This window comes from Megalobrama amblycephala, linkage group LG21 (genome assembly GCF_018812025.1).
Source record: "Megalobrama amblycephala isolate DHTTF-2021 linkage group LG21, ASM1881202v1, whole genome shotgun sequence".
In the NCBI taxonomy this organism is placed as follows: Eukaryota; Metazoa; Chordata; class Actinopteri; order Cypriniformes; family Xenocyprididae; genus Megalobrama; species Megalobrama amblycephala.
This window is the reverse complement of record NC_063064.1, coordinates 9685731-9706452: the sequence shown is the minus strand read 5'-3', so window position 1 is coordinate 9706452 and position 20722 is coordinate 9685731. Positions and strand designations below refer to the sequence as shown.

Genomic DNA, 20722 nt, shown 5'->3' with positions numbered 1-20722 from the left:
AGTAAAATGGAACGGTAAACAGAAGCTCAAGCATGTTCGCTTGACGTGTTACGCAGCACGTTTGAGCTTCTGTTTGCTGATCAATGTTTAGATGTGAATAAAACGCTTAAAGCATCAAAGAGAGAGAAGCATCAATGGAGAGAACAGAAATGGCTCAGATTTTATTAAAAATATCTTTGTTTGTTTTCTGAAGATGAACGAAAGTCTTACTGGTTTGGAATGACATGAGGATGAGTAATTAATGACAGACTTTTCATTTTTGGGTGAACTAAACCTAACTAGCGATAATATGAAAAAAATGTATCTTTTAAAAGGAAACTATGCACCATTACAAGGTGTAAAGGAAAGTGACAGAGTCCATAATACAACTCGTATCGGAAAGACTGGTATTGTCAACACAACAGTGGTAGACCTGCTCAGAAGACATCATTTAGCCTATTGATATTCATTTACTTTAGATCTTTTCTTTTAGGAGGGTGCCAATAAAATGATCACCTTGTAATCACGGGTGTGTCTCAGACCATCATTCATCCATCTGTTCTGAAGAGCCGAGCTGAAGACCAGCTCTTGTTATTACCAAAACATTGTTTCTCTGCAAGTAACTTGCAGTTTTACACCTCAACCAATAGAGGGCCGAATCTTCCATAGGCTACTTCATCGTTAACAGTTAAACTGCTTTCTGGATCACCCCCTATTCACCTTAAGATTTATTTTTTTGGATAATGATGCTAGTGATGTGCAGAATGCAACATAAATCCAAATACACATGTTACAATATGTCTGCATGTGTTGAGGGGAAACTGTATACAGAAAGGAAGAGAGAATTAAATAAGGAGGGATCTAGAGAAGAAAAAGGGTTTTTGTCAGGACATGTTGTGATGGGCATGTTGGTAATTACAGAGTGAGCGTGGTGTTTGGAAACTCAGCATACAGCTCTGCCAACACACACTTGCAAAATACCTTGAGCCTGGAGCATTCAACGCCCTAATTCATACCGACACTCTTATAAACACAAGCATATGTGCATTCACACACACACATGAAATCAGCATTATTGGCAAATCACGTTTAGTCAATGTATATGCAAGCACACTACAGGTTTGAACTGCCTGAAAGTTGATGAATACATTCCGAAAAACAGCTTGTATGCAATGAAAGGAAAGATTGCATTTTTAAAAGTGTGCATGTAATACTTCTGTTCTTTTATTTTCATTTTGTTTTGATCTGGAAACATCATAAACAAAAGACTGGAGTGTGTGGTTGGTCAGACTGTTTCTCTAGTGTAAGACGGCTTACAATTGTCATACTTTCCCTCAATAGCATCTGTGAACTGAGAGCTTTATCTGATGAAATGCAATCAATTAAATACATAATAATTAAATACATAATCCTCAGGCTAGACATGATCAGCAAATTCATTCATACAAAGTTCTGTCATGAAACTCAAGATGCCGCAGGCTAATACGTCCATAACTCAACCTGCTTGCAATCTATGGGGCACAGCAATAACTAACAGCAGCAATAACAACAGCAGCAGCAGCAGCAATAAGCTTCAGCAGCAATAACCACTGCCAGCAGCAACAACAGTAACCACCACCACCAGCAATAACCAACAGCAACCAACAGCAGGCAATAGCCACCACCAACAATAACAAACAGCAGCCGCAGCAATAGCCACCACCAACAGCAATAACCAACAGCAGCAGCAATAACAACAGCAGCAGCAGCAGCAACAACAACAATAACCACAGAAGCAGCAATAACCAACAGCAGCAGCAACAATAACCAGCAGCAGCAGCAGCAATAACCAACAGCAGCAGCAATAATAATCACCAGCAGCAGCAGCAGCAGCAGCAGCAGCAATAACCAACAGCAGCAGCAGCAATAACCAACAGCAGCAGCAACAATAATCACCACCAGCAGCAGCAGCAATAACCAACAGCAGCAGCAACAATAATCACCACCAGCAGCAGCAGCAATAACCAACAGCAGCATCAATACCAACAACAGCAGCAATAACTAACAGCAGCAGCAGCAGCAGCAATAACCAACAGCAGCAGCAGCAATAACCACAGCAGCAGCAACAATAATAACCAACAGCAGCAGCAGCAATAACCCAGCAGCAGCAACAATAACACCACAGCAGCAGCAGCAGCAATAACCAACAGCAGCATCAATACCAACAACAGCAGCAATAACTAACAGCAGCAGCAGCAGAAGCAATAACATGAGAAGCAACAATAACCAAAAAGCAGCAGTAATAACAACAGCAGCAGCAATAACAACAGCAGCAGCAACAATAACCACCAACAGCAACAGCAATAACCAACAGTAACAGCAGCAGCAGCAATAACAGCATCGCAGCAGCAACAGCAGCAGCAGCAATAACCACCAGCAGCAGCAATAACAGCAGCAGCAACAGTAACCACCACCAGCAGCAGCAATAACAGCAACAGCAGCAGCAATAACAGTCAGCAACAGCCACATCAGCAACAGTAACCACCAACACCAGCAATAACCACCAGCAGCAGCAATAACAGCATACGCAGCAGCAACAGTAACCACCACCAGCAGCAATAACCACCACCAGCAGCAGCAATAACCAAAAGCAGCAGCAGCAATAACCAACAGGAGCAGCAACAGCAATAACAGTAGCCACATCAGCAACAGTAACCACCAACACCAGCAATAACCACCAGCAGCAGCAATAACAGCATAGGCAGCAGCAACAGTAACCACCAGCAGCAGCAATATCAGCAGCAGCAGCAACAGTAACCACAGCACAGCAGCAGCAGCAATAACCACCAGCAGCAAAAGCAGCAGCAGCAATAACCACCACAGCAGCAGCAATAACAGCATACGCAGCAGCAACAGTAACCACCACCACCAGCAATAACCACCAACAGCAATAGCACAACAGTAACCGCCACCACCAGCAATAACCACCAGCAGCAGCAATAACAGCAGATGCAGCAGCAACAGTAACCACCAGCAGCAGTAATATCAGCATACGCAGCAGCCAGTAACCACCAGCAGCAGCAATACCAGCAGCAACAATAACAGCATACGCAGCAGCAACAGTAACCACCAGCAGCAGTAATATCAGCATCCGCAGCAGCAACAGTAACCACCACCACCAGCAATAACCACCAGCAGCAGCAGCAGCAATAACAGCATACGCAGCAGCAACAGTAACCACCACCACCAGCAATAACCACCAGCAGCAGCAATAACAGCAGACGCAGCAGCAACAGTAACCGCCACCACCAGCAATAACCACCAGCAGCAGCAATAACAGCAGATGCAGCAGCAACAGTAACCACCAGCAGCAGTAATATCAGCATCCGCAGCAGCAACAGTAACCACCACCACCAGCAATAACCACCAGCAGCAGCAATAACAGCATACGCAGCAGCAACAGTAACCACCAACAGTAACCACCAGCAGCAGCAATAACAGCATCAGCATCCGCAGCAGCAACAGTGCAACAACAGTAACCACCACCAGCAATAACCACCAGCAGCAGCAATAACAGCAGACGCAGCAGCAACAGTAACCACGCCACCAGTAACCACCACCACCAGCAATAACCACCAACAGCAATAACAGACGCAGCAGCAACAGTAACCACCACCACCAGCAATAACCACCAGCAGCAGCAATAACAGCAGACGCAGCAGCAACAGTAACCGCCACCACAGCAATAACCACCAGCAGCACAATAACAGCAGCAGCAGCAAATAACCACCAGCAGCAGTAATATCAGCATCCGCAGCAGCAACAGTAACCACCAGCAGCAGCAATAACAGCAGATGCAGCAGCAACAGTAACCACCACCAGCAATAACCACCAGCAGCAGCAATAACCACGCAGCAGCAACAGTAACCACCACCAGCAGCAATAACAGCAGAGCAGCAGCAGTAACAGCAATAACCACCACAGCAATAACGCAGCACAACAGCAGCAGCAATAACAGCAGATGCAGCAGCAACAGTAACCACCACCAGCAATAACCACCAGCAGCAGCAATAACAGCAGACGCAGCAGCAACAGTAACCACCACCACCAGCAATAACCACCAGCAGCAGCAATAACAGCAGACGCAGCAGCAACAGTAACCACCAGCAGCAGCAATATCAGCAGCCGCAGCAGCAACAGTAACCACCAGCAGCAGCAATAACAGCAGACACAGCAGCAGCAATAACAGCAGCAGCAGCCTTACTCACTGCTGTGTGTGTGCTATTGGATGGGTGAAATGCAGAGCACAAATTTCGAGTATGGGACACCATATTTGGCCACACATCACGTCATTTCACAATATGACCCTACTGTATTTTGGATGGTTTGCTGACCACCTGACCCAATATAGTTCTGCAGAAGTCATCATTACAAACATGTTATTTTGTAAGCGCTTCATTGTAAACATTATGCCAGAAACAGACTAAATGGCTTATATTCTCTAAGCAGATAAATGCACAAAACATTTCAGTTTTACGCATAACACATAGACTCAGTTTTCTTACTTTGACAGAGTAAATTCATTCTGCATAGAAATCGATATTAATTCTAATGATGCTTCAAATTATGTTCAATAACTTTAAAAAATAAATTAATATTTTTGAGATACATTTTTTTCAGATTAGAAGGCCTGAGGCAGACGTTAATGGACTAATGGATTAGAGGACAGCGTCTCTCTGGTGGTGATTTTAAACTCATGCTCCTGGCAGAAACAGCAGAAATTGTACAATTGTTTCCATATGTGCATCAAACTGCTTTTCCATTATTCAAACTCCTCCTTCTCCCCTCTCATCCCTCTCCCTCTCTCTCTTTTCTAATAATTTTGAGTTTTTAAAACTTTTATGATGTCTGTCTTAATCAGAACAACCTGGCACATTTTGGCATGGCTACAAACTTATAGTAATTCAATCATTGTGAGAGAGACAGAGAAAGAGAAAAAGTCAAAGTTACAGAGAGAGTGAGAGAGAAAAAAACTACAAAAAAGAACAGAGTAAAAACAGAACGACTGTGGTAACAATCTTTCTCTCGACTGTGAGGCGACTCGAGCAAAAATAGATGTTCCATTACAGATGGAGGAGTGGAAAGTAGTGGAGGTTTAGGTGAGGGAAAATGGCAAGAAAGACGAAGAAAAAGAATGACTGCAAAGCAGACGGGAATCTGACAGTAATGGTAGTTGACAGACGTGAGTTCATGGCAGGTTCGTGATGACATCACTGGCAAATTTGAGAAAAGTTTTTTGTCTCACCATACACATGTAGTTAAACATGGAATACCTATGCTGAACTGTAAACTAGATTAGCTTTTTCTGAAGAAAATGTGAGCGGCCTTTGCCCATGTAGAAACCATATGATGCCACGCTGTTGTGGGTGGTTGCTGGAGTGTTGCTTTGTGGTTCATTGATCAGAGTGGTTTATTTGCACGTTGCTAGGGTGTTGCTAGCTGGCTCTGTGCTGAAAAGACTTGTTTGGACCAGCATACATTTCCAGTCTAGTTTCTGGTCTAGCTGGTGAACCATGCTGGTTTCCAGTAAAAAAAAAAAAAAGCCCGGATGGGACACCAATATCCAGAACATTGGATTTACAAAACATAAGAGCTCACTCGAAATATTTTAGTACCTAGATAAGGCTTTGGATCACTTTCAGTGCATATTGAAGAGTTCCTCCAGAATTTTGTTAATAAAACATCATTTGAAATGCTTCCAATTTTTGGATAAAAAATATTTGGTAACACTTTATTTTGATGGTCCTCTTTGAACATTCTGTTGACTATAAGTAACGGTGCTCCTATGTGTCAACTAACTCTCATTAGAGTTTTAGTAGTAGTTAAATATCTAACATTTACAGTTAATAAGGATACTGTAAGATGAAGGCCTAATTTATGTGCTGAGTAAAACTATAGTTTTTAAGGGGACCTATAATGCCCCTTTTACTAGCTGTAATATACGTCTCTGGTGTCCACAGAATGTGTCTGTGAAGTTTCAGCTCAAAATCCCCCACAGATCATTTATTATAGCTTGTCAAATTTGCCCCTATTTGGCTGTGAGCAAAAACATGCTGTTTTTGTTTGTGTCCCTTTAAATGCAAATGAGCTGCTGCTCCCGCCCCTTTCCAGAAGAGGGCGGAGCTTTAACAGCTCAACAACAACAAAGCTGGAGAATCTCACGCAGCCAAAATGAGGATTGTCAGTAAGGAAGAAGTTACAACTTTTAGAATGAAACTGGACGTTTCTGAATGGTTAGTGGATACATTTATGTTGTTGCTGTGGAGTTGATTCAACTCATCGACTAGCATGTGCTGTCATGTTAATCTTTTTTGCCAATCTAGCATTGAATTGACCCTCGTTTGTGAAGCAGTCCAGCGTAAAATGACGGCATGTGTTCTCGGGGACAGGGTTTATGTAAATTTTAGGGTTGGTGATGTCACTAACCCGGGAAGAAGCTCATTGTAGCCATTTGTTGCAGTCCTTAAACAGCAAATTCCTTAAAAGAAAATATCTCCCTTTGCATTGAACTTTGAGCGTCGTAACTTTGCAGATGTTGTTTGTGATCAAACAGCAACATTACACACTAACTAAAGTTAAAAAATCATAATCAACCACCCCTATAAATTACGTTCACGCAGTGATTAAATGACGTTGCATTAGTTCGGTACACATGCGCGCCGAACCGAAAGACCCGTACGGAACATTTTCGCTACAAATACGTGCACCGTTCACCCCTAACGCTTATATTAGTGTATGGAACTGTGTGTGAGCGCATGGCCTTGTGTCAACATGCATGAAGTAATTAACGGGTTTGTGTGTGTTTCCATGGCAGTGGAAATGTATAAATGTATAAATGACTTAACATTTGGGCGTCTGCACAATGAATGTGCTCTTTCATTGGTTAGGATGTGAGCTTAACTTTATAACCCAAAACTAAAAACTCTCTCTCTCTCTCTCTCCATTTCTATCTAATTTTCTCCTCTTGTTCTTGCCAGGTCCCTTTAAATGCAGCACAGTGTGCTCTTTGTGTGTTTGCCCCCGACTGAGCATGATTTTGGACGTTTGAGTACGACACACGTTTACATTCTGCTTAACGTCTTTGTCTATGTGTGCTTGTGTGTTGTTGTTGGTGTGTTGTTGCATATGCCAACACACACACAGACATAGACATGCACACACAAAACTTCACATGACATCAATCAATGTGGACTGTGCAGTGATCTCATTACAGACAACTTGCTGTTGATTAAAGCCTACTGTGTCTCACACACACACACACACACACACACACACACACACACACACAAACACACACACACACACACACACACACAAACACACACACACACACACACACACACACACACACACACACACACACACACACACACTTCTCTTTTCTCTTTTCCTCCTTCAGCCCGAGGCTCTCTCCATTCTGCGGTTTCTCCTCTGCTCGCTTCCAAACGGGGCCCCATTTTATGTTCTCTAAAAACTCACTCAACCGTACTTTCCTTCTCTGTTATTTTCCTTACTTTGTTGCTCTCATGCCCTTATATATTTGTTTTACTGATCTGTATAGATTGGATATATTCTTTAATTCCATAGTTATGCCACAAGAATACTTTTTATTAATGCTGATATGTACTGGAAAGCTTCTGTCATGCCCAATTAATTCACACTGCAAACTAGCAGGTATATGCAGCGGTCCAAACATCTGAGACCGCTTTGAAAATCTGGGAATTTTTTTATCTAAACCTAGAAATAAACAGAACAGTTCAGGTTTTCAAAAAAGGTAACACAAATAAAATGTTATCATGTAAAATAAAGAAGAAATATTTATGGTTTATTGACAAAAAAAATAGGAGTTTGAAAAAATAGAGTATTTTGCTAATTCTAAGTATTATGCGTGTAGATTTGAAGATACTTCATTTGATTTGATACATACTGCAAAAAATGCTTTTATTACTCAGAGTTTTTGTCTTGTTTCTAGTCCAAATATCTATAAAAAAAAGCATTTACAGAATTATTGTCCTGTTTTCAGAAAAAACAAGTCAAAATTAAGTTTATTACTTAAAACAAGTAAAATAATCTGCCAGTAGGGTAAGCAAAATAATTTTGTTTTTGGTTTCTTGATTTAAGAATTTTTAGATATTTGGACTGGAGACAAGACAAAAAAATCTAAGTAAGAAAAGCATTTTTTGCAGTGTTTGAAAGGCAACATGGTACACTATACTTTTAAAATAAGACATGAAAGAAATTCAGTCACAGCATATAAAATATATATGTTCCTTTTTATAGACATTTTGTGCATTTTTTACATTTTAATCTGAAATCTAAAACACATTATTTTTTATCTACCCATGTCCAGTGTAATGCAAAAAAAAAAAAAAAACTTTTTAGAAAAATGACAAATAGAAGATGACGAATCACTAGTAGTTTACGACTTTTGCAAAACATATAACTAAGATTGCACACATTTACGCTCACTGCTCCCTGTTTGTCTGCACACTTCTGACACAACACTAACAGGACTGACCTCTGACCTGTAACACTGCTGTTCAGCCTTTCAAACACTGACCACCTCTGAACACGCGCATAAACAGTTAAAAATGATTTCATTTTCACTGGTCACTCACATCTGTTTCCTTTGATCTATTACCTTTGTTCTGCTCTAATCGACCATATGAGTGATTTGCACATGCAAACCATAGCTACCTTTTTAGATGTTTTGGACTGACAGAATATGCAAATTTGAGGGAAAAGAACAAATGCTGTTTCTGCAGTATGGATGGTTTCTTCATCACTGCTCTTATTATTTTATAAGTTTCTCTGCCTATTTCTTTCTTTCATGCTTTCGCTGCATTCACATCACTCAAAAACACTTTTAGACTTTTGGTACTTTTCAGTTTTATATAAAGCAATAAATATCTCTTCATTATCCTTTGGTTTATCTGATTATTAGGCATGATGTAATAGTCATGTCTAAACAGCACAGGGGTCACTTAGAGTAGACCATAGACCTTGTTCAGACTAGGCAGTCCAAATCTGATTTTTGTGCAATTGGAATCCAATCATATTTAGCAAGTGTGAACAGCAAAAATATCACATAAAATACAATATTTACAAATCTATTTCAAGCTACATTCATGTGTTGAAATCACATTTCTTGAAATCCGTTCGCTCTAATCGGATTTTGCTTAGTTTTTCTATCACTTTCTCACGCCATGTAAATGCTGGGGTATAGGAAACATGATGAAAGTCATTACAAATAGAAGGTTGCGTTGTGGTGAAGTGAAGGTTGAGTGGAAAATTACAATATACTGCCAGTCGGCTTGGTCTACACGTCTCTTTGAATTTTGAGACCAGCTCATGCCAGCCTCCTATGTTTCTGTAGTAGTCCAGTGCCACAGCTGCACGTTATTTGTATTGCAAACCCAATCCATGTCACTGTTGTTGTTTTTTGGCGTAGGTCTGCCAACACAGTGTCGTTGCCATAGAAACCAATGCAGATATTCCAGAAAATGAAAGACCACCATGGGACTAGGGTTGGATATTGTATAAATTTTAACGATTCCAATGCCGATTCTGATTCTGCTTAACTATTGTGATTGTTATCTATTCCTAATTTTGATTCCAATAAGGTAAAAAAAAAAAAAATCATTCACATTTATTTTAGGTCTTATTGTAAAACATTTCATTGTAGCTCAATATCATGAACAAAAATCAACAGGCCAAATAACACTTACAGAAGGAACTTTTGCCTATGGTTTAAAAATACCATACCAAAAACAGTTAGCCAAAATAATATACATTTCAAGCATTATTAAAGACAAGTAAACATGGACAATGAAACTGTGTAAAATAAACAGTGTTTAAGATTTTCAGGTATTCAGGTACAGAAACTGTAATCAAATGTAAAATAACACTGCACTTTATGAATAATATATAGGCTACATTACAAATATAGTTACAAACGTTATTCAGTCAAAAACAGCGAGTGAATTTTCTCTTTGTCTTTTGTTGTTTGATTAACATTATTATAGAAACGGCAGCAGGAATAGTATGCTGCTGTCACTTTAAGAGCTGCACGGATCCAACATACTGTTACACGTGCGTTTTCTTTGTCAAATGTTTACGTTCACTTAAGATATAGCCGACTGTATTTACCCATTGAGTGCAAAAAGACGCGGAAGAGAACTCAGTTCAGTATTGTTTAGTATGAGAGGCGGCTTTCTGTGAAAACAGCACACAGGTCTTCTTGTGCTTGAATGGTTTAAAATCACATTAAAATGTGCACAACAAGAACCAATAAACAGAATCGAAATGTGCGTTTCTTATTGAATCACTGGTTCTTGGAAATTTGGAACAGGTTCTAAAAGGGTACCGGTTCTTGATACCTGTCCTACACGGGACACACAAATTGGATCTGAAGAGTTGCGATACACAGTGTGGATAGTCAATCATTTAGATCAGATTACAATCTGATACACAAATATTTGGACTGACAGTGTGAATGTATCTGAAACACTCTTAACGAGCTGACTGATGAGGGGTGGGGTTGAGGTAGCAAGCATCAGAACTTTAATGATTAGCACTAAGGTTCTCATCCGAAACACGCAACTATCTATGCAACGTAAACTGAAGCTCGGTTTGACAAAAACCCATTTGGATTGTGTAGAAAATGTACTACCATAAAACGCTATGCAGAAACCAATCATCTAAACAGCCACACAATGCTCTCATGACAACCCTTACAAGAATTTTGCACATTTTATTGTAATAAGTCTATACAGTAGTTTCTAGGCTGCTGTTTTTCATAGAACGTACTATAAATTGTTTCTAAAAAACATACATTGGCCAATAAAGCATGGTAATAAGGGGGGCGTTAATGGTCTTACTTGAACTGCATCACTTGTTTGCATCATTGAATCATTATTTTCCTTTTTATCCCTGTAAAGATGCTTTTAAACAATCTGTTTTGCACAATGGTGACTTGACTGTAATTATAGCTTTAACAAATGCCACAATTACAAGAACTATAGTACATTTTTATAAGGGCAAGTACAAAGTAGAATCAAGGACTTTAAAGTCTGGACCTTCATGAATTATATGGACCAAGCTAGTTTTCTCTGTGTGTAAAATGGGTTCTGTTCCAATGATGAATGATTTTAGGAAAAACCTGGCTTATTGATATCCAGAAAGATTACATAAATCATTAAGGGCCTGATGAAATGAAGACAATATCTGTAAAGAGTAGTAGAAAATAAGCATTTTAAATAGAAGAACATATTAGACTTCCTATGGCACTTTGAAACTTCTGTCAAAATGAAAAGGTTCCAAATAATATAAAATACTCCATAGTTGTGTATCCTGTGCAGACGAGGAATTGTGTTAATTATTAATTAACTCTTTCCCTGCCATTGACACTATTTTTTGGCTTTTTGTGTTTTCAGTGTTATATGGTAGGATGCACTATTACAGATCTTCTGAAAGAGTAGAGAATCTCTGGATCAAACCACAGGTAAAAAAGAAGCAGAAACAAGCAATAAAAGCATTGCTTATGCATGTTATAGTCTTTGACAAAAATGTGATTTTCTTAGCTTTTTGTTCAAAATTTGATTGATTGATTGATTGATTGATTGATTGATTGATTGATTGATTGATTGATTGATTGATTGATTGATTGACTGGAATGTTTAAACCAAATCTACGACTAGATTTGAGAACCACTGCCCAAGACAAAATCGAGTTTTTTATTTTATTATTTTATTTCTTCTTATTACTTATTATTTATTTATATAACTACAACACCACATGATTTGAATGAAAATTACTTGAGCAAAAGCAGCATTCTGAAGACCAGAAATCAATAGCAATTCCTCCAGAGAAATCAAGGCCAGTCTTCTGATATTACAAACAACAACAAAACATCTGTGAGGGCACGTGTTTGTATGAGTGATGATGACATAAAGGTAACATTTATGCATGTGTGATTCCATGTTTAATATCCTTCATTGCTGGTTTAGTACACCTTTAAAAAAATAAAAAATAAAAAAAAAAATATATATATATATATATATATATATAAGGATTAAAGAAATAGTTCACCCCAACATATTTTTATTCTCCTTCATGTCATTCCAAAAGCATATGACTTTATTTTCACTTTATGTTCACCCAAAAATTACATTTCTGTCATTAATTCCTCACCCTCATGTCGTTCCACACCCGTAAGACCTTCGTTCATCTTCAGAACACAAATTAAGATATTTTTGATCAAATCCGATGGCTCAGTGAGGCCTGCATTGACACACTGACAGCAAGACAATTAACACTTTCAATGCCCTCTAAAGATGTATTTAAAACAGTTCATGTGACTACAGTGGTTCAACCTTAATGTTATGAAGTGACGATAATACTTTTTGTGCACCAAAAAAACAAACAAATAATGACTTTATTCAACAATATCTAGTGATGGGTGATTTCAAAACACTGCTTCATGAAGATTCAAAGCTTTACGAATCTTTTGTTTCGAATCAGTAGTTCGGAGCGTGTATCAAACTGCCAAATTCATGTGATTTCAGTAAATGAGGCTTCGTTACATCATAAGTGTTTCGAAATTTCAATGATTCACGTGAATTTGGCAGTTTGACACACGCTCCGAACCACTGATTCGAAACTAAATATTCGTAAAGCTTCAAAGCTTCATGAAGCAGTGTTTTAAAATCGCCTATCACTAGATATTGTTGAATAAAGTGTTTTTTGTTTTGTTTTTTGTTTTGCAGCACAAAAAGTATTCTCGTTGCTTTATAATATTAAGGTTGAAGCTGTTTTAAATATTTTTTATTACCTATCTGGGCATTGAAAAAGAAAATTAACTTGCTTTCAATGCAGGCCTCACTAAGCCATCAGATTTGAACAAAAATATCTTAATTTGTGTTCTGAAGATGAACGATGGTCTTACAGGTGTAGAACGACATGAGGGTGAGGAATTAATGACAGAATTTTCATTTTTGGGTGAACTAGCCCTTTAAGTCTGTGAATGGATCAACTAATTAATTGAAAGATATGACTCAAAAGAAGAATTTGTTCATATTGGTAACTTTGCATGAGCTCTTATGAACGAGCCAAGGTGCGCTATGGTGGATGATAGGATATTCAGCGAATAATGATTTACATTTACAGTCTGTCCATTACAAGCTATTGAATGACTTGCACACAAGTATGTCTACTTTTATGATTCCTTAATGCTTGAAAACCTCTGTCCTCATTCATTGTATTTGGATGGAAACAATATGTGCATTCTTCAAATTTTTCCCTTTGTGTTCCACAGAAAAAATAAAGTCACACATGTTTGGAAAAACATGAAAGAATTTAAATTTTGGGTGAACTACACACTTAAAGATAAAGGTTTGTTATTGGCGCCAGTGATTCCATGAAGGAACTGGAAACTTTCTATTCCACAAAAGGTTCTTTAGATTTTTAAAATGTTCTTCACACTAATTAAAATTGGTTCTTCTATGGCATCACGTTTTTGGAAACTTTATTTTTAAGAGTGTGGAAATAATGACATTTTTCTGGATATAGAATTGCTGTCTAGTTGTAAACATGAATTGTATGAAAATAAATGGTCTGAAGGAGGACAATAGACAAAAGAGACCATGATGGCATAGAGTCTTGAGGGGGAAAATAATTAGGGGGAAGAGAAAAGCAGAGCAAGCAGTTTGTCAAGGAAACGTGGAAGGAGATGGAAGGATAATGGGATGTAGAAACTGACACCCAGAAGAAGGGCTGGAGGGGGTGGAGAGATGCTATAGGGGGAGACGTATAGACGGATAGAGTGGAGGGGCAGAGAGAGGGAAACTTAAGCTTTCTGGCCCTGATTTTCCATCCCTAAAGGCATTCTGTGGTTTCTAAAAAAAGCCCTGTATATTTGAAGTATCGTGTCACGTGACCAGGGCTGTATTTATGAATCAAAGAGTATCGTCATTTCTGAGGGAAAGACAGAGAGCGAGAGAAGGCAACACTTTACTGTATGCAAGACAACAACTGCTGTAAAGAAGACATGCATGGCAGAGAAAGTTTGATTGAAGGAGGGAGGGCAAGAATGCCAGAGAGCGAATGAGGAGGTAGAGTGAGTGGTGGGGGGGAGCGAAAGAGAAAAGGCGGAATGCAACAGGCTCCTTTATTCACACAGAGAGACACATCTGACTTATACAAGTCAACTGAGCTGCTCTCGTTCAGCCCTTCACTCCAGACCTCCATCTACCGCCAGAATCACCATATCAGGTAAGCCTGATCTTTAACAGATGACAATAAAATAATTTAAAAAGTTTTAGAAGACAGTTTCCTTTCAATCCCCAGCGTAGAGCTCTACTCATAAAAGCGAAAGAGACAGTGGATGAGAAAGACAAGTTAGAGCAGGAATAAATGTGTGTTGTACAGGCAATTCCTGCGTACAGATTTGTGTGTAGTCGTTTGGAATCTTCTGTTGATGAGTTTGAACTTAAGACAAGATTAGAGATATTGAAGGAGAAAGCAAAATATGTCCTTTTCAGTGACGGTTTTCATGAATTTGCCTTGCTTGTGAGTCAGTCATTGTTCTTGACATAAGTGTCACTCAACTGAAAGTGACATCTCAATGAGCCGAGCTGGCGGCCGTCTTCTTATCAAGATCATCAAGTTCATACTGAGATGAAATCAACAGAAACGGCTTCAACCTGCTGCTAGGAAATGACAGACTGAAGTACTTCACCGATACGTCAAACATTGCTTGGATGCAGGGCTTGGCATTAACACCCACCAAACGGCCAAATGCGGGTGGATTTCAGCTACTACTAGCCACTTTTATATGTAATGCATTTTTCAATTGTAGTCTTTTAAAAAGACATCTGAAATAATGAACTAAGTGCAATGTAGTGTTGTCAAAAATATCGTTTTTTTTCTATACATATCGATACTGAAATATCTGAAACGCTTCCAATGCTCATCTTCTGTAGAATGAATATTGTTGGTGTTACAGGGCTTGAATTTCGTCAAGGGATTGCTCGTATTGCGCATAATTTTACTCGTTCCCACAGATTTTGTGCTCACACCCAAAGTGCGCATATATAAAGTGCCTCTCAGTGTAACGGACGTAGGCCGGTACTTTAGCGTCCTTGTTAGAGCGCCCGTCTCCCATGCCGGCAGACCCGGGTTCGAGTCCCACTTAGAGCGGGCGGTTCGAAGAGGAGGGGTTTGTTGTTCGAACAGCTTATTGTGCTTAAACAGTCAAATACACACAAAATAATGTCAAAAATGCCGGTCTTGGTGAGTATTGACGTAAACGCTGTCAGTTATGTTTTAAGTGAATGTAAACAGTTGAGAAAGAAAACGCATGTGTAACAGTATAATGGATCCGTGCTTCAGGCATCAAAGTGACAGCAGCCTAATATACCTACTGCCAAATTATAAGATAATATTAAAAATATGTATATAGCAGTTTTTTCCCCTGGTATCGATGTCAAATTTGTGGCCAGTGGAAATGCTGAGTGGGTAGTAACTTTGGAAAACCACTGTCCAACCCTGCTTGCATGTTGCTAAAGGGGTTTTGCTTCCCAAAAAGGTTCTAATGGAAGCGTTATTTTAGCACAGGAATATTATGAAGAGTGTTGAACTCATGTGTTTGAGAATGTCATGAGGTGACTTGTTTACATGGTGTATGACTGTGCAAGTGGATGTTTTTGAGAAGATCTGGTCAGAAAAGAAATCTGAAGACATGAAGATTTGTTGCTAAAAATATTGAAAAGATTGTTTGGTTGTATCAGTCATCAGGTGATTTGTGCCTTTTCAAAGAAAGCACTGTTTCTCTTTTATTTTTGTCAAATGGTTGCTTAACCTTTACACACACTCACTATATCCACTACAAACAATAGGCTTCTGATGAATGCTGTGTTTCGATTTGACTGTAGTGACGCAATATTATACTCTCAGATGCGCAGAGACTCATATATGATTCTACTGGGTGGTTGTTATAAGAAAACATTTTTTTTCTTTCCTTGCTTGATGGCCTTTTAAACAAAACAGCAGCAAATGAGTCAATCACAGTGATAAGGGTTGTTATTTTTTGATGAATAGATACGTTAATATTACATGGGGACAGATGGGACCTTGTCAATAACGTTGTTGAAGGTTACGTAAACACCTTAAACGGCAATTATCCAAATGTAATGGAAATATTAAAATCGGTTGTTTTGAATATCGTGAGTGATAAAATGTTTGTGTTGGGATTGCTGTAGCTTCCTTACTGGAAATATGTCATGTGTTTGTACAGGGATGTCAGGAAAGAGCTACTCTATACCTGTTCATTCAGATGGAAAGATCAGAAATGAGATCACTTTTAAATCTCAATTAGTTGTCCGAGACAACAACAGATTAATGGAGGTCAAAGAGGATTTTGCTCCTGTGTGTCAGATGTTTTTTAAAGGAAAAGTTATTTTGAGAAGATACATACAAAATGACTCAAACTCTTCTTATATTTACCAAAATAACTACGTCTGCAATATAAAGTCAGGATTCTCAATATGAACTCAAGTATTCCCATTAAATTCTCCCAAGACCAATTATATTTACCAATTATTTTTTTTTTATCAATTGAAAACACTTAAAAATAATAAAAATAGATGCAAACAAGACACATCTCATAAAGTAAGAGTATCTAGTATACTCTTACTTTATGTCAAGATGTGTCTTGTTTGGATCTATTTTTATTTTGATTAGGATTTTTAAGGAGACAATAATACATAATAATTCATAATTGCGATCATCAACATCTGAACACTGAAATTGTATCCTAGGCTCTTAAAGGTAAAGATGGCAATTAGACCCAATGGCAGTCAGGTTTTGCAGCCTCATTGGAGATCCTTGTACATTCTTGTTTATGTACTAGTGCTCTAAAGTTTCCAAAAAAAAAAAAAAAAAAAACAACAACAACAACAAAAAAAAGAATCTCAAGAATCTGAAGAAAAGTTGCTTTTAGGATACATTTTATTTTTAAGAGTGCGGACTAAACAATGTCTTATCATGTACCACCCACATATTTAATGATCTCCAAAAGCATGAAGTAGCTCACAGACTTGTTCTTGTCACGGCCTGCTGTGATGTGTGCTGCCGTAACTTCAGCAGCTATGTTGGGTTTTGTGGGTTTTCATCAGCATTTATTTAGCTAACACACACTTTCAGAAGTTGTGTGAGGGACTCTCCAGATATGTATATATTTAGACCTGCTCAAAAACTACTCAACAAAATCTTTCACTAAACTACACACTGGTGACCACAGTTGTATTTACATATGTATAAAATCAGGTATGTGCATGCCATGAGTTTCAGTGGCTTATGTACACTGAAAAGATCCAATAGTTTGTGGTATATATTATCAAGAATTTACCATATTGTCCACAAAATGCGCCATAGTTATAATAAAAACAGAACTAGCCACCACCACACATGGAAACTACACTGTGAGATATTATCATGATTTTAACGGTAAAAGACTGTAAAAATGCTACAGTGAAAAACTTTTAATTGGTTAACAGAAAGTTTCCGTACTACATACATTGAATAACTGTAATAGATCAAACCGTGCATTTAATTTAATTTTACAGTAAAATACCTTTAAATTTACAGTCTTTCATTTTCATTGTCATTGTATAATTTACAGTAAAAAAAAACGTAAATCGACTTTCCCAGAATTCCCTGCGTGATACTTCAATTTGATGTATTTTCGATGAAATAGCAATGTTTCTTCTTAATTTTTTCTAATCAGTTATGTATGTAGGGTTTTATGTTACATCTAATGTCAGTTTTAATCTGCAGCTGGTGGAAAAGCTGCTTGTGATGAGCTTCGATTCATCATGTGACTCTCATCACCACTGTGTGACCATTTGATAAATTAAAATTTTATCAGTTAATGAAATATGGTATTTTACTGTAAAATTAATTTAAATCTATAATGTTGCTTCTTTACGGTAAATTTTTGGCAACCACAGTTGCTGTTTTTTACTGTTAACTAATTTAAGCACATTGACAGAAAGATTTAACTTCACAGTAACAATAACTGCAGTAACCACGGTATTTATATGGACACTATGGTCAATTATTTGTACTAGTCTGTGTAAACAATATTTTTTGACATTGTGATTTACATTAAAAGTCATGCCCTGAAACCCTCATCGTTAACACCATCAGTAGCGCATCATGTTTGACAGAACGATTGTGATTTATACTAATAAACACACCTTAAAATAGTTTGTAAACTGAATGTTTCTCTTAAATTGTGTTTGTGAGGAACATGAGCACAGTAATTAGAGCATAAGGGTGTGTTTTTCATAGATCATCAGTCAATCTGTCAGCGCAGTGTCTTGAGCTCTGCTCGTCTCACAGGTCAGGCTGGCGTTGTTGGTCTAGTCTAGCCGCACGTTATCAGTTCACTTTAACGCATTGCTCCAGTTTCCACCAGTGCAGTGTTTGTGTGTGATTGACAGCAGGAGAGCACTCTGTATTTAAATACTTTAACTGCACCTCCCTCAGTTTCTCATTGTTCTCAGCTTTTTGTGAATGACAGCTCCTTCAGGCAGAGAACTCTGTCTGTCTCTCTACGTCTCACTGTCTCTGCTTGTCTGTCAACATATACTGTGAACACACATATAATTACCATAAGCACAAACCCTAACCCTACACTTTTAAAAATAAAGGTTCTTAACTGGCATTCATGGTTCCATATGGAAAAGAGTTCTTTAGATTATTAAAATGTTCTTCACACTAAGAAATAAATAAGAACTGTCCACTGGAAGGTTTTTTGGGGAACAAAAAATTGATCTTCTATGGCATCACTGCTAAAAACCCCTTTATCTTTATCCAGTGTAGCCTAAGAAGAAAGCATATTATCTTTTTAAAATAATAAAACAATAGTAAATTATGAACATTTTTGTCAGACTGAAGTCATTTTTTCCCCACATAGCACATCCTGTACCACCTGCTATAGGAAACTGAGCAGGTAATACAATAGTGAAGTTCACTGCAGCTGGTATAATTCATAGAGAGGACATACATAATTCATGCAGAAGTTGTGTCGAAGTGTTCTTCATATGCGCTGGCAGGCTGTACTGGCGGCCGGCTGCCGCATTCGCAGTGCATTTGGATTGATTATTTGTGAGAAAGATGGTGAGAAATAGACAAAAGGAAACATACAACAGTTGGTGGAGATGCCAGAAAGAACAAAGAAAGTGACTCAAACCATTTGGAATTTTAAAAACAGTTTACATCCGGCTTATTAGAGAAATATGTTGAGTTAAGATGTAACAGATGAGATGCCTATGAGTTAAAACTATCCTGGCATTCTCATTTATTTTAAGCAGAATTAAGTATTTCTATAGAAATATATATTTTATATTGATATTAGTGCTGTCAAATCAATTAATTGCATCTAACATAAATGTTTATAATATATATGTGTGTGTGTAGCACTTGTTCATTATATTTTTTATAAGTTAAAGTTATAACACATTTAATGATTTTTCAAAACAATTCTCAGGAGTCAAAATTTGAGCAGTTATGTTTTTTTTCTATAAAGCAGTTAAACCTTTTAAATAAAAGAGCATGAGCTTAATACTCAAACATAATCCACAGAGTAGTAGACAAAGATGTAATTTAGCCCACTATGTGTTGAGTGTGTGTTAGTACCTGGCCACAATCTCAGTTAGCCGTGACCTCTGACCCACACTCGTTGCCTCAGGCACTAAAAGGTGACTGCCACCGTGACCTTTCCACTCCTTGGGTCAATCTGCTCAATATAACGGCACCATTGTGTGGTTCATATTCAAAGCAGTTGTCATCAGTGTCAGCACTTGCTATAACACCAACAATTTAACTCTTTATGAATGCAAAATGATCATTCAAAGACCTGGTTTTGGATTAAATAATTTTCAAATTAAAAATTAGGTCTCTAGAAATTCTTCAGAACACTTTGAACTAAAGTGAGAAATTTGATCTTCAGAATACAGTTAATGAAAACGGTTTTTCTGAATGCTCTCTCAACACTCAAAATTGCCAGTTGTTTAACATAGGAAACACTCCATTTTTATCATTCTTCAAACATTATGGGAACGTTACTTTTGAATGTTCTCTAAACGTTCTGAAACAAGTACTAACTTTTAAAAACTGTTAGACGAACTTCCAACCATGAATGATGTATAAATAACATTTTTTGAGAACTTTATTAAAGACCAGGTAACTCTGAATGAACATTCTATTAACGTTACTGGAAGAACTTTTAAAGAACCTTTAGAGAACGTTGGCTAAAGCTCTGAGAACGTTCCCTGTCAGCTGGGGAGTCAATGCAGCAGTGTCAGGACAGAGACATACTTTTTATGTGAGAACACAAATGCATATGTGAATTCTTGACAAGTGAGTACTCAAAGGTGACAGTAAATGACTGTGTTGTTAAATAGCTAACTACATAAACATGTTGATGGTTTACTCACTTAACTAAAATGCTCAGGGGATCCTCTTCAAACTGTTGCTTCGCAGTGGACCCTTTTCACATTTCCACATTCTCAGAACAGTGGAAGTTGTCATAGTTAGGTAAACATCTGGTGAATGGAAACTACAACAAATACATATTTTTCAGTTCCAATTTGCTCCAATAGAAAAAGAAAAAAATCATGAGAGTGTTTTGAAGACTGAT

General features: G+C 37.9%; 1 protein-coding gene across 1 annotated transcript in view; it reads left to right on the top strand.

The window, feature by feature from the left end:
• The first annotated feature begins 13986 nt into the window (after positions 1-13986).
• Positions 13987-20722, top strand: part of rargb (retinoic acid receptor, gamma b) — a 74420-nt gene continuing 67684 nt past the window's right edge. The window contains 1 exon segment of the mRNA XM_048172763.1: positions 13987-14289. The gene's annotated coding sequence lies outside the window, so the exon portion shown is untranslated.